At 47.7% G+C, this 15,918-nt stretch overlaps 1 protein-coding gene across 1 annotated transcript in view; it reads right to left on the reverse strand.

Moving 5' to 3' along the window:
* Positions 1 to 15,918, reverse strand: part of EPHB1 (EPH receptor B1) — a 285,129-nt gene that overhangs the window by 118,076 nt on the left and 151,135 nt on the right. The gene's annotated exons all lie outside the window — the stretch shown is intronic.

Genomic DNA, 15,918 nt, shown 5'->3' on the forward strand with positions numbered 1-15,918 from the left:
TAACCTCTGAGAAAAGGTTAGATCAACGTGGAACAAATACTCAGGGATGGTGTCTGAGCGTCTTGTCTACAGGTTGGAGCTATAGGAGGAGAACACCTTGGAGGCTATGTGCTCCAGTGTATATACTTTTGGTCCCCCAACACCTGCAAGCACATCCAGGAAGGGGGAGAACCCCAATCTTGGACATGGGGCTTTATCTCCAGAATGGGTCCTGCTCTTTTTAACCTCTTTGTGCATCTCTATATCTGCTCCCTGACCACCCAAGAAGTAGTCTGGCTTTGACATGGTATCTGGGCTTCCTTGTTCTCCCTTACCCTGTGCGCAGGGAAGGCCCTCTTTTACTCCCACAGCAAACTATGTCCTCTACTCAATCTTCCTTTAGGAGAAAGGGTTGAGATAGAGTCTGGGAAGGAACCAAGAAGGAAAGTTGATACTCAAGACTTTTAAATTTTATAAGTCAAAAGAATGTAGAGAAATGTTCTTGTGACTGAGAAGAGTCAAGATGATAGTTTGGGAAACTGATTGGATACTTTATGTGGGCTAAGGGTTAAGAAGCAACAAAGAAGGAGATTGGAAAATGATGTTGGGAAAAGGATGGTGTAAAAGGTATGGTGTGAGGGCCCAGGTAGTCCCAGACTGGTTATCAAAAATGGCAGTACTATTGGGACAATTCTTTACTTACTTCTCACCATGACATAGTTACATAAGGAACCATGTCTGAATAATTGGGAGGCTTCTTAGAGAAAGGGTGAAATCCTTTGAGATTTTATGGAAAGATAGACAGGAGTCAAGGACAGAGATGGAGCTGGAAATGGGGCTGTAGATGTATGGTGAGGTCTTGTATGGAGGCAAAATGTGCAGAAAACTAGGTCAGGCTGGTTGTTATACCTTTGCCCTTAATATAGCACACAGGGCTGAACGCAGGATGAGTTGGAAGGTAACGTAAGCCAAACGAGAGACATTTTGCAGAAAAATGGTAGAATTATTGAATAAACATGAAGTCAGTTTCATGATCAGTTGTGGTTCTTTCTTTGGTAACTTGTTGTTGGAAAACAATACCAAACAAACACACAAAAAAAACCCTATATTCTTTAAGCGCCATGTGTGACTATGATACTTCCCAGGCAAAGTTCAGCTGTCTCTCTCTCTCTCTCTCTCTCTTTCCCTCCTGAGACACCAATTCCTCTTCCATTGTTCTTTTTTTTTCCTTTTTTTTTCCAATTTATTTATTTTCAGAAAAACATTATTCATTATTTTTTCACCACACCCAAGTGCTCCATGCAAGCCGTGCCCTCTATAATACCCACCACCTGGTACCCCAACCTCCCACCCCCCCCCGCCATTGTTCTTGCACGAGGTGTAGAATTCCTGGGAGAGACTGGACAAGAATGAGCACTGTCCTAGAGGAAAAGGTTGTAATGGGGTGCTTCATGCTGGTTCAGAACCTTGGAGAGGGGCATATGCCTGCAGGCTCCCAGTCCCCTTCACAGAGGCACCCTGGATGGCAGTGGGGCATTCCTAAGACTCTATGTCAGGCACCACAGTAACAGGAGTCAGTGGCAGCAGGAGTTGTCAGCTCTTCTCACTGGGGGATGTGGGGTAGCTGTTCGAGGCCGTATCAGAAAACCACAAATAATTTATCAGAGACCTGGTGCAAAGTGGGGGCATCGAAATGGATTAGTGAGGTATCCTCTAATCAATAGTAACAGCTAAGAGAGGCTTGGGATCCTTACAGAAAGGCAGACCAAGGACTGTCTATAGTTTGTGAGTGAGAGTTCCAGCCATTTGGAACACCATTTGCTTACTATGAAGATAGTAGTGTGTAAAGTTCTGAGGTGTCCCTTCCAAAGAGGCAGTCATGCTGGAGGCTTGAGGCAGCAGGGCTAGAAAGCTGAGGGGTGGGGCAGGCACCCTGGTTGTTCCCTCAAAATGTAGGCTGTCCTTCTGGGGTAAGGAGGGGAGGTTGATGAAACCTGGGGAAATCATTGCTTCTCTTTTCCAAACACCTCTGGATCCTGATATTCTCAGAGACAATTTCATGCCACCTTTGGAACCAGTTTCAAATAAACCCAGAGACATAGTCTTCCTGTGGACAGACACCTGTGCCATCTGCACAGACATCAGAACAAGACACTGATTGGTGGAACTCACTCGCATCGTACCTCTAAGTGAGTGATTAATGGCGGCTGGTTTCCTAGAGCAGATTTCTGCAAGGGCCTCTGAAAGAGCAGAGATTTGGTTTCCATTTGGTGGTGCTCTGTATGGAATTCCGAGTTTTGTTTTAATAACAGACCCTGTAGGCAAAGTATGATCTTAGGTATTTGGGTATGTTCTTTGATAAAATCCCATCTTCCCAACATTTGATGAGGTAGAAACTATTACCCCCATTTTACACCTGAGGAAACTGCTGCTCGGAGACATTAAGGAGCTTGCCCAAGTCACGTGGCTGGTGAGTGGTGGAACCAAGACTTGAAGACAGGCCCGGCCAGTCCAAAGCTCATCCTTAGCAACTCTTTTACCCCGGGCGGGGGCACCTGAGGGCATAAGGTGTAGGACGGATGCCCATGAAGCCGGGTGCTGGGGTGGGGGATGGGTCTCTCAGGGTGCCAGGAAGCTCTTGTTCCCGAAGCGTTTCGGGGGCTTCCCTGGAGACACAGAGCCACGGTGGTTCCAGCATTGCGCTGAGCAAGTCTGCACGTGTTGCTCATTAGGGTCTTGGAAACACTGGGCCTGTACTCAGGCAATTCTCCTAATCATAACAGTTACTAATAAGAAGAAATGATTAGTCAAAACAAGGAGGGACCCTGCTGAGAGGGATTTCGGGAGCATCAGAGAACCCAGTGTTATACATTTCACCAAACACCAATGTTGGTAGAAAGTACTCCTTGTTTCTCCTGCTTCAACGGAGCTAATTGTCTGAGAGAGAGGGGGTGGATTTCACTTTCTGGGAAACAAGACAGGGCCTCTAGCTGGTCTAAGCTGGAGCCCAAGTATCTAGTTGCTACAAGGCTGCAGAAGCCCTCAGGGAGGATAGCTGAGCTCCCTGGACCTAGAGAGACAGCTCATCTGAGTAGGATTGTCCCCTGCCACTGCCTATGTGGGGGGAGGGACACAAGACTAAACTTCTATTCATGGTCAGAGGTGAGGCCAGAAAGAGGGAAGCTTTGACATGACTCCCTCCTACAGATTCCTTGGGAACGCTTCAAGTCAAGGAAAGCTACAGGTCATGTCATCCTAAAGATACGGACTTCCAGACCTCTTTCCTAGCCCTGAAATGAGGCTCAGAGGCCTTGTGAAGTCGTGAAAGTAGCACATAGAGAAGATCAGGGCTGAGGGCCAGCTTTGCCACAGTGTGACCTTAGGCAGGTCACTTACATTCTCTGAGCCTAATCTTTCATTGACGTATGACTGATCAATCTGACACATTTAAGGAGACCACAATGTGCTATGCCCTGTATATAAGATTATGCTGTTCATAAATTCACAGATACCTGCCCTGAGGAGTTCAAAGTCTCCAGTGGAGGTGGGCACCTCTACAACAGCTCCACTAACTGACAAGGCTGGTCGAGATGCACCCCTAGAAGCATGGATTATTCATTCAATTTTCCTTGGGAATATACTGAAGGACCTTCCAGCCACTGTCCCTTTCAGTTCCTAAAGAAACTTGTGCTGTCCCTCTCCACGTATACAGGAAAGATCTGGGTTCTATAGACAATAATCCAAGGTTAAGGGAACAAGAAGGGAAACTGAGAAAGTAGATATTCCTCCCAGAAAATTATAGGTCATCCAAAATCAAGTCCTCATTTTGAGAATTCATAGACACACTTATTCTCAAAACAGGGAGAAACCTTGTAGATCACCGTGTGTCCCTGGTGGTGAATGCCCTCTACAGTCCCTATGTGCTTGGCCAACCTCTGTTTGATCCCTCCAGTGATGGAGCCATCTCTTAATGATAATCATAACCTATTTAAAAAAATATAATGAAGGGAAAGTACCTACTTGCAATAGCCACAAAACCCATAAAATACCTAAGATTAAATCTCACAAGGCCTGTGTAATAATACCTGCATGAGGACAACTATAAGACTTTACTCAAGGTCACAAAAATAGACCTGAATACCATGCTCCTAGATGGAGAGGCATATCATAAAAATCATAAAAATGGCAGACCTTCCCAGGGCAGTCCATACATTCAGTGCAATCCCAGTCTTGATTTAATAAGATTGTTAATGAAAGGCGCCAAGCTGATTTTCAAAGTTCATTTTGAAGAAAAAAATGCTTGAGAATGGGCAAGACACTTTTGGCAAATGGATAATATGTAGGGGTTTGATTTATAAGTTATTGACATGTTTATAAAGCTATCATCTTTACAACAGTTTAGAAATGATGCCAGAACAGAACATTCTTTCAATGGGAAAAAAATAACGATAAATATATACAGGCATTTAGTAGGTAATAAAAAAGGCATCTCACTAACATGTGGACAATTCAGGTGGAGCTGATGGGATGTTATTTTAATAAGATATAAGAACACTAGTATCCCATCTTAGACAAAAATAAATGCCAGATAAAGGAAGGTGCTAAACATAAACACTATATAAAGAATTGAAAGAAAATATAAGAGATTGTTTTTATACCTTAGAGTGGAAGGACAAACACAAAACCCAAGCAAAAAGCCAATACACAAATCCCCCAAATCAGAAAGAAAAAGATGGTCAGATCTGAGTTTAAACATTAAGAAGATCAATATGACCAAACAAAACAAAACAATACCCATAAATAGAGTTAAACATCAGCAGAGGCCTGGGGTGGGGGGGGTGGACAGATGTCACATATAATTAATGGACACCTAGAAATCACATTTTTTTAAGTAGAAAAGGGACAAGGGTAATACACAGTTAATTCTCAGAAGACAAAATAAACTGGTCAAGAAATGTATGAAAAATACACACTGATTTACAATTAGGGCAGTAGTAGTCAAAATTACTAGGAGATCAGTCAAATTGGCCAAAAGTAAAAGCTGGCCTGTGTGTGGAGAAGCAAGATGGAAACCCTCGCGAGAGGTGTGGATGGGTTGAGTGTATGCGCCCACCAACACAGCCACTCTATTTCTAGGTGAATTTCTTCCACGAACACCAGCGTGTCTGAGCATTTGTGCAGTAGGGTTGTTTCTATTAGGGAACCGATGGAATCAGCGCAAATGCTTGCCCTTCTAACACAGCAGAGGGCACTGGTGCCTGCCCCGCCTGATTCTCTCTGCCCCACCCTCACAGAGGACAGACACCAGCATGCAGATCACGTGACAAGTCGTAGCCAAGGAAATGCCATCCTGTGCTGTTTCAAGCGGGGTGTCATTAGCTTGGGGCCATGCCACCTCAGAGACAGAGATCCTCCTTCCTGAGGGAAGCAGCCTCACCGTGAGGGGAGAGAGCCCTGAAGCCAGGCGGTGAGGCCTGGGCAAAAATTGGGCCCAGCCCCTCACTCACTTACTTACGTGCAAACCCTTTTGGGCTCCGGTTCTCTCCCCTATAAATGGGGGATAACAGTAGCACCTAGCTTACATTCTGTGAGACTAATTGAGGAGATCTCCCATGTCAGGGACTCAGCACGGCCTCCCACGTGGAGAGACCTCAGTCCGCACTGGCTATTATGTCCCTCTTGTTAGGCACGTACATTCCCGATCTCATCAGTCATCGTGGAGCGCCGGAGCACATAGCACCTGAGGTCCACTCAGAAGAGGTCTTAGTCCCGGAGCAGGGGCTACGGGTAGGCACACGGCTACCCTCATCGGAGCTCAGCACAGATCTTTCCACTGGGCACGGACATGGACACTGCCCTTTGCTCACAAGGAGAGCAAATTCTCACCTCACACACGGTTCCCCCTTTGCTGGCCAGCAGACAGTGTGCTCTTTGTGGAAACCGAGCAGCCCTCCATCTGTGCTCACTGAGCACTGTCAGGGCTTGGCGGCGACCACAGCATCCCACTGCCCACGGCCCACTTGCCCCTGTCAAACCGCCCACCTTCTGCATACGTCTGGCCCAGCACAGCCGGCATGTACCAAGCTTCATCTCACTACACAGATGCCATGAAGGTCTCATTACAGACGGCACAATTGAACATCCTTTGTCCCCATTTCCAAGGTGACCAGAGCTCAGAGGTGACCCAGAGGAACTGATCAAAAGGCTGTCTTGGGTGTCTCTTGCAAGTCTCAGAGGGCAGAACTCCACTACCACCCTGATCCTGACCTTCCCTCTACAGAATGGGGTGGGAGGACAGAGGGACCTTTGTGTCCAGTTAGCCTTTGGCTCTCTGCCCCTTATCCTCAAAGACAAGCCATTCTTCTTGATGTGACTTCAGAGTCAGAGCACCCTTGATCAAGTGGCATGGCCTCTGGCACAGGCTGCAGGGGAATCCAGGTCCTTCCACGGGCTGACTTCAGACTGTAGCCTTCTCCTTCTCTGAAGAGTCATCTGTGATCGTTTCTGGGGAGTCCAGCCTTTAAGCCCATAGCCAATCCCATTTCATAATAGTTCTCAGGTGTCTGGCTCTGATGGGGCACTTTCCAGCCAACTGTGTGGTAAGTTTCTCAGAAGATGAGACACACAGTTTCAAAATAAATCACTACAAAATCCCTGCAATCCCAGTCCTATGCCACACATAATTCAGAGAGCCTAGGCATACCCAAACTGACTATGAGACCCATTTTGTTCACTTGGCCCACCTTCCCACAGAATTCAGAAGCCCTCTGAGCAGGCATTACAAGCCTCTCGTTTGTAACTTGTAGTTAGGGGGTGATCTCTAATTACTCAGGGGGCTCTTGTTCTTTGGACAATATTTGTATGCCTTCACACTAAGTTGAAAGTGGCTTCCTTCTAAATCTTTGATGACAGGCCAAGACAACTGGTGTCCTGGTCTTTGTCACACACAACTGAAACTACGGTGATGTATGTGGGTCTCTGGTTCAGGCTTCTTTGCCATATTCACTTTGCCAAATTTAGAAGGTCACAGTTCCCGTTTGGGAAAGGACTGGCTGATAGCAGGTTTCTAACAGAGCAACTGGAGGGCCAAGGAATGAAAGATGGGGGTAGAGCAAGGCACTACACCCCCCGTTGCCCATTATGGAGTTGAGGATTGATTCCGAACCTGACTCTCAGACAGGGTCAGTGGTCAGTAGCAAGGGGGTGGGGTGGGGCGATATGGGATTCAGAGCTGACAGTGGTGACCTCGAAAGGTGACCATAAAGAAAGCAGTGGACAGAAGTCTAGTAAGGAGATACATCCAGAACCCACTATGAGACTTGTGCTTGGCTCTGACTTGGGTGTCAGAAGTGGATCAGGGTCTGATACTGATCTACATGGATGGAAGGGAGGAAACTGGAGGAAATCAGGAGGCCATCTGGAAAGCACCCGTGAGGATCTGGGGACCAAGGCGGTCTGCACAAATGATACAAAGATTTGTGATCACATTAAGATGGGGGTGGAGACGGGAAGGGATGCTGTCACAATACAGCCAACCAAGGATGGCTCTCCAGGAGTATTGCTCTAAAATTCCCATTTCCCCCCCACTTCTAGTCTCTTCTTATTTTGGTCTATGCAATTTCGACGTGACCCAGGCTCCCCTCTTGCCCGTATTCACAGCAACCAAAACAAGGACAGTCCTTTACTGAGCACTTCCCACATGTTTGACACTGTTAGGTATTTTCCATACATTATCACAGTGGGGACAATAACAAACAACATCTTCATTTGATGGAAAAGAAATGGAGGTTCAGAGAGTTTCAGTAATCTCCCCAAGAGCACACTGCCAGGGAAGGGTGGCGCCGAGAGTCAACCCTGGTGGATCTGCTTCCACCAGCCGGGCTCTTACCACTTGACCATGTGGGGCACCTACCGTGTTGGAGAGGATCCAAAAATCAGACCAGCATGTCGCAGGGCTTCCCATCCAGTAGATGGAGAGAGAGCCCTATACCCGAATAGCACTAACCAGTGTAGAATATTCAAGAATATGCAAAAGCAAGGCATCTTCCTCCCTTCCTGGGGATGAGGTAAGATGGGGGCAGAGGACCAAGGATTCAGAGATCCTTATTTGTGATTGTCTGCAGGGAAGATTTAGGAACCAGGAACTGCAGCTCCCATCAAATTCCAGCATGCCTCCCGGAACAGCCCCATCTGGAACCAGAGCTGGCAAATTTGGCATCGGAGCCATCGCCCCAAGACCTCCAAGGAGCGTCCATGCCACCACAGGGACCTAGAAACCCAATGCAGGCAGTTTCCTTCCACATTTTCAAACAAGAGAAGAGAGCAGATTAAATGAATATATTTTACCACAATCCCCTCCTCTTTCTGAAACTGCGCAGTTAAAGCAGTGCTTTATGGGCCTCCTGCCAAGAGGGACAAGAACCGGCATGTGTCTCTAAGTGTAAGTCAGGCCAAATGACATTGTTTCTTTTTCCAAATGTTTATGAGTCTGCAGAGAACAAGGGTATATAGAGAGCAGGACTAGTTTTCAGCAACAATAACTGAAAAAGGTAAACAAATCCTCGTGTACCAAAGGAGGAAATGTTCGCTAAATGGGAATGCTACTGCTTGGGTTTTAGCTCAAAGTAGGGTAAGTGACTCTAGTAATAGTCATAAAATAAAATAGTTTCTTTCCACTGGGTGCTTCCTGTATGCCAAACCATGTCCTAAATAGTGTTATAACATGTAATATAGCCTTGACAACACAGGGAGGCAGACAGCCATACCCACTGTATGAATGAGAAAAGGAAGACACAGGGATGCCGTGTCACTTGCCCCACATCACGCAGCTGGCAAATAGCAAAGCAGGACTTGAACCCAGGCACAGACTCTAGAGCCCACACTCCTAACCATCATGCTAACACTTCTCATTTGAAAGATGACAAAAATCGATATTCAAAATAAGCTAGACTTGAAAAAGCCCTATGCATAGGTCCACAAGATAAAATTTCTGAAGTCACATTCATCAGGGCAGAAAAAAAAAAAAAAAAAAAAACCCAAATGAGAAGTATTTCCTGAAGGGACAAATGAGACCACTGGATGTGTGGTGGCCCAGTGTCTGGTGGGAACTAGGGCATGAGGATTGCACCCCGGTAAACAGTCAACAATATCCCAGGCACAGGAGAAGACCCATCACATTTCCACCAAACCACGCTCTCGGATGAGGGTCCCGTGGTTCTTTCTGGCTACCACACCACATCTCGAGAATGTTCTTGATCAATGTGAGAGACTCAGGAAAGGCCAGCTAGGCCAGTGCAGTTTGGGACATCATGTGTCCTGGGGAACAAAGAACCCAACAGGCGTTTAGCCTAGAGTAGGTGATTCAGGAAGGATGAGGAAGTTGTCCTTAAACACTGCATCTGCTGGCCCAGGGAACATCGGTCCTCAGTGGTGGACCCACGGTGAGGAGGGGAGGAAGGCAGGCCCCAACCCAGGGGCCAGAAGGCTCCCCAGTGAGGGATGACAGCTGCCTGGCCATGGAGCTGAGCTGCCTTGCAAAATCTATCAGCTGTCTGTCATCGCAACGTTCAGGTTGTTGGAGAGAGAGGTCGACACTGAGGACGGAGTTGGGTGGCAGGACCTCGAAGGCGGCTCCGAATGTTAACAATCTGGGACTCCAAACGTCCTCATGATGAAAAGCCCACAACAGAAACGGAGCGTGTCCCTGGCTGTCAGCTTAAAACTTTGAGCTCGCCGATGTCTCCTGAGGGTTAGACCCACTCGGGTCAACAACTGTGAAAGGAAACTGGAGATGATAGAAGTGTAGAAGTGTGTTTACGCAGGCAGCGCTGACCCTTCCGGAGATGGCAGCGACAGTTATAAATAGCTTTCAGCTGGCTGTCACCGTCCCTCAAGCTGCACCCAGGTGGACGAACCAGCCAAATCCAGGCAGCCGGCAGGGCGGGGCGCCCTCTGACTCTAGTTCAACTATGACCCTTGTTGGAATTTTTCCTCAAGGAAAATACAGTCTGCCTCCCCCATGAAAACATAAATGATGTATTTTCTTCGTGGGCAGCATGCATTATGCATCAGAGTAAAATCAAGCAGCCCTTTACCTCCAGAATGGGAAACATGGGGTATGGCTTCCTAAAGCCCTGGTCAGCAAGAAGTAAAGCAACCCTCCCTCAATACATGGCAATTCCAAGATTTACAGGGGTAGACACTTTTGAGATCGGCCCTGAAGTATGTAGGCAGATGAACCAGCAGTCCCCAGCTGACAAAACTGGACCCCTGTGTCAGGAGATCTGTCTGTGATCCTGGGGGAGGGGGTGTCTTCCTGCCCTATTGGTTTGCAGTTTGGCACCCCCAAAGGTTTCCTCGTGGCTGAGCTCTTGCTGGCTGGGGTGGAAGCCCCGCTGAGTAATGAGCCCATCCGCCCTTTATATCCTTTCCCTGTGCAACCCTCTGAGCTCAAGTGAATGATCCCCACCATTCACTTTCCTTTTGCCTCAGTTATCCCCTCAGCCCTCTCTGAGCCCGCTCTAATCAGGCCATGCTCCCTCTTCTGTTTCCCATCATTGCCCACAGCCCCAGCTAATGCTGTGTCCTGGAGTCTCTATACCACCCAAAGTGAAAAGGAGGCAGACACCGAGCCGGGACGGCCGGGGGTGTTCTGAGAATGAGTGAGACCCTCCCCGGAAGCACACAACCACGGATGCACACTCAAACTCACACCCATCTCCCAGCCCACCCCAGCTCTTCCACACGCAAGTATTGCAGTCTCTGTCTCTCTCCAGCCTGATCCACGGGCGATAAGGGGAGGGGCAGGCACTGTGGTTCCTGTCTGCAGAAATTCACCTGATGGTCCTTCTCCCCCAGGAGCCATAAAGCAGAGGGCAGAGGAACTCAACCTAATTCTAAAGCAATGTTCTCAAAATTCAGCATGCTTCAGAATCACCTAGAGGGCTTGTTAAAACTAAGATCACCACCTCCCCTCCCCCACTCGCTGAGTTTCTCATTTGGCAGGTCTAGGGAGGGGCTGAGAATTCATATCGCCAACCAGTTCCCAGGTGATGTTGAGGCTGCTTGCCCAAGGACTGTATTTAAACACCACTGCAGGAAAAAAAACAGAAACAAAAACCATCACAGGCAATCTTGGGGAGCATGACCCAGGAGGACTCAACACTGGTGGGAGAAGGTTTATAAGCCTCTGTCCTTACAGACTTTGCACAATGCCCCGAAGGCCATCAGGCCTGGCTGAAGAGGACTTCTTTGTTTTCCTGCCATCCCAAAGCCCTTCCCACCCTCCGGGGCCTGGTGTCCTCCTCCAATCCACCCAGCCTGCTGGGGAAGATCAGGGTCTGGGCAGCACCACACCCCTGACGCAGTCCATCCAGGAGGCATAACCCCTGTGTCGCAGGGACCACCCTGCTGCTCGGGACAGCTGGGATGAAAGAGGGGGTATGTGAAAAAATGAAGCAGGAGCAGCAGGAGAGGGAAAGTGGAGTGTGCAGAGATTGGGGAAGGAAGAATGGATTCCTGTCCTTCTCTGGGGGTGGTCAATTCTAGAGTGAAAGCAAATCACCACCATTGCCACGGCTATTGGCAACAACCTCCTAAGAGCTACCAAATTTTAGCTCTCACATGTGAGTTCATGGCCTCAGAGGCAGACAGACCTGAGCCTTCATCCCTGGGCTTCACTGACATCTGTCACGTAATTCTCACAAGCTCCTGATGGAAGTTCCGTCCTGCTCACACTGGCTGTGCTGGGCACCGGGGCACAATGCCAGGATTCATACCCAGAGCCCCTGCTTTACCACTCAGCCTCCCAGCTTCTCCGTGTGAGTCAGCAGGGGGGTAAGGGGGTCCCCGGGGTACCCCAGAGGGCTCACATGAGGGGATAGCAGAAAGTTCCAGAGGACAAGACAATAATCTCTGAAGCCCCTTCCTCATCACATTTCTATGATCACAACTGCAGTGGGAGATCCACTGCATTTGAAGAAGAAATAAAGAAACAAGACAAGCACTAGCTTGTCTCTGTGATCCATCAAAGTTTCTTCCATGTGGGTGACAGAAAAAGGGTTTTGTGGTCAGAAATGTAACAAAGAAATTATTTTTACACCACTCCTTCTGCATAGTTTTTCACAGACAGCAATTTTATAAGGCATAATTATCTATTTTCACCTGCCTCATAAATTCCTCCTTTCCATTTCGTCCCCCAGTAAACTAGAAATTATTTAAAACTGAAGATGTGCATTTTGGTGCTTGGCTTCACACGGCTATGCCCTTCTCCACCACTGCCCCTCCCCCTACCGCCCGTGCTCCTGGCAGTTCCCTTTCTCCACTGACCCTGTCACTTATGCCCCATGCCGTCAGACCCTCCTGTGAAAAGAAGCATGTCTGATCCTGAGGAGGGGAACAAGGGGAACAAGCTCCCCAAGGACTGAAAGCCAGTCTTGCTGGCCACCGCTCCTGCCTGGCTTCCTGGCCCCTGGGGAGCAGCTGGAGTCTGGAATGCTCAGGCTGTACCTCCTTCCTCCTTCCACAGTGAATCTGGTCCCAATGACTATCTCCTCTTTGTTTCCATCAGGCCAAGGTGACTGTGTGGTCTAGGGCCACACCATGGGTTCTGCTGGAATGCCCAGAGCAGGGGTCCACCTGGACTGGGAGAATGTCATTTTTTTATTTTTAGAGCTCCAACATCCTTGCATGCTGGAAGCTTCTGCATCTGCTGTAATCTTCACACTTTCCAGGGATGTAACTAAAGCAAGTTCTAACATAGATTGAGAGTTTACTATGAACCAGGCATCGGGCCAAAGACTCTATAAAACTATTTTGCTTAATCCTAGCAGAGGTGTGAGGACAATGGAGAAGGAAGAAGGGAGGTGTGTGTCCCTAGAGCGGGATCAGGACCATCACCAGACTGAAGCAGAGGGCCCATCAGGCTCCCTCTTCTGATTTTACTCAGAGCTCATACTGGTCCCTGGGGCACTGCTTTGGGGTACAACCGAATCCCTGCTGAATCCATGAAGCTCTTCAAAGACAACGCTGGACCCACAGGCCTGCTGCCAGGGACTCTCAGAGGTCATGGGTGTCCGAGGTTCTCCCAGGAGAATAAGAAGAAAATGAAGAAATGCCCACTCAAGGGTACACAAGCTATCAGGCACTCTCGATGTTTAGATTAACTGAGAATAAATGAACACTATAGAACTACTATGAATGTATATGGGTTGATCCCAGGAGACTAACAGGATTCATTAAAAAATACTAATTTTACTGCACTATAGGTATTTTAGCTTTGTAAAAGAACACATTTTAAATCATGAGATTCCTTATAAAATCTTCAATATTGTCAGGGAATGAGTATGACTGATGATATAATCCCCGTTAAAGATGATGGCAATGGGCCAAGCCTGAGGCCTTCCAGACTTCAAGGCCTGAGCTCTTGGACTTCTCCACCACCCACCTAGACATTACACAAGCCCACTGAAGGATGAAGCTCCCCCTTACCTGGGTCTTCCCTGTGCCCTGCTAGGCCACAGTGGCTTTCTGGCTGGATGGATGGGAAGCCTCACTTGCAAAGTTAACAATCACCTGTGTCCTCCCCAACCACGGCCTCCCAGGGTGGGTTGGGCCCATGCCTGGCTGCCTTGCTCTACCTGAGGAACAAGTTGGTGCCCCCAAGGCTATAGTGCAAGGTCATGCCTGGCCTCAAGAGCTCCAGATATGCTTCCTGTATCTGAAAAATTATTTACTGTGGTGATGTGCAATGCCTTTTTAAGAGAACAGATGGCACCTCCAATTAGATGCTTTAAAAGGAAAGCCTAATGAGATTATAAAAGCCAACAAATTGACTTTTTCATACAGTACTTCCCTGGCACACAATAAATCAAATATATAATGAGCCTCAATAAAATAATAGGTTTATTTACACTTGTTTTGCCTACTATTGTGTTATAGCCCAGCCTGGCCTCTGGGTCCTTCATTAAGGACTTGCTCCTGCAGGCCAGGACCAGGGGCTAGAAAATGCATCCATGAGTTTCTCTGGGGACTGACCACACAGACAAGTGTGGCTTGAACTTGGCAATTTCTGGTCAGGCCCTAGCGTCCCACATCTGGGCGCATAAGAATAGAGAAGCATGGGAAGGGTGTAGGGATGCATACAGGCAAGTCTAGCGCTCATCCCCACTCTGGACGAGGTGGAGAGATTTTAGTGGGGCCATGGGGGATGAGAAAGAGGTGCTTACCCCACAGCTAGCTGGACCAGAGATGGGAGAGGAAAAGCCTGTAAAGTGTGATCTTCATGAAATGAACTCAGGATACAGGTAGGCAAAGCAGAATGAGGGTCTGCAATGTGCAGACTGAAAGCTTTGGGACATTGCTATTTATTCCAGGAATTGGTCCTTTGGTTCAAGTGCTTCAGGTCAGGAAGCTGAAAGATAAGACTTGAGAGGTGGATGGGAGAGGAGCTGTATAGCTAAGAAGACAGCTCACATCAGCATTCTGAGCATTTGGTCATCAGCCTACCATCCGTGTAGGTGACCTTAGGCAGGAGCTGGATGGATTTACTGGGTGTGTCTGCCAAAGTGGGAAGCTGGGGGCCCAGACTTTTATTTGCCTGAGTTAATCTACAGAGACAACTCAGACAGCAAGGCAGAGTTCATGTCAGAAGCAAATGGGAATGGTTTTAGGAAGGGAGCTTTGAGACCCTGGGAGTATGCTTTGGAACTCATGGAGACCAGTCTCCAGTATGAACATCCAGCCAGCAGTGATTCAGTTTCGAAGGAAGAGCATTAAACCATGCTTCACATGCTCACCGAGACCCACAGAGGAACCCCAGAAATCAGTGGGGATGATACCACCACAGGAAGACAGGGACTCCAGTCAGCAGAAATGGAATAATTTCTGCTCATATCAAGCACCAGAGAGGGAGGTCTGGGGAAAATCCATTTACAAGAGGATGAGCTTTTCTTCAGTTCAAATCTATAAGCATTGATCGATCTCAGAACCTTGATCTAGAAGATACTTTCATTCCTCTTCTTTTCTCAGCAAAAGTTACATACACTGCAAGGCCAGAATTAAGTTCTTCTATTCAGAGCTGAGTCATTTTTTCTGTCCATCAAACTACAAGTGTTTTTGAAACATTCCCTCTGTGCCCTTCTATCCTGGGGGTGGGAGGAAAGAATTTGGTTCAAAGACGTAAAGGGAAGTCTAGGGAGTCAGGCAACAGCATCTAATGCAGAAGGAAGTTGTAGCAAAACTAGAGGCTGACCTGGAACACTGACTTCCAAATATGATGAGAATACTTAAAAAAAGAAAATCCCTGTTTTAGGACTACAACACTTAAGAGAGTGGGAACAAGTTCTCTAAAGCACTGTGAAGTCAGAGTCAGTTCTTTTTATGCCTCCATGATTGTGAGAGAGAAGATGAGACAAAATTCTCCCCTCTCCCCTCCCTGAACCCCACCCAGGAAGTGGAGTTGCCCCCATTCACCTTTGGTAAAATGACTGCCCTTCCCTTCACAACAGAGAATGGGAGAGAGGTGAAGCTGAAGCATGAGCTCCAGATTCTAGAATTTCTGCCTCAGAGATGACTGCTGTGGCCAGAACTCTGGTCTTATCATTTGGCAGGGGCAAAGGTGCTGCACTCTACTGGGCACAGGAAGGGCACTGGAATTATTACAAAATACCTGGGCAATTAACAAAATTATTAGACTCTGAGAAGAGCCTGGACACTGAGATACAGGAAGTTCAGTGAAGACAGAGAATATTATCAGCTGTCAAGACCAAGCGGGCTTCTTGGAGGAGGTGGCTAGTAATTGTTGCAACAGCCTAGTGGATCTTGATTTTGCACTCAAGAACTCTTGAGGCTGTCATTTTTAACATCTGGTGGACAGAAGTTGTCTTGCTTCACTGGGAGGAACACTCTCCCATTTTTTTTAAAAGATTTTATTTATTTATT

The sequence above is a fragment of the Neovison vison genome, chromosome 6 (assembly GCF_020171115.1).
Source record: "Neovison vison isolate M4711 chromosome 6, ASM_NN_V1, whole genome shotgun sequence".
NCBI classification, from domain to species: Eukaryota; Metazoa; Chordata; class Mammalia; order Carnivora; family Mustelidae; genus Neogale; species Neogale vison.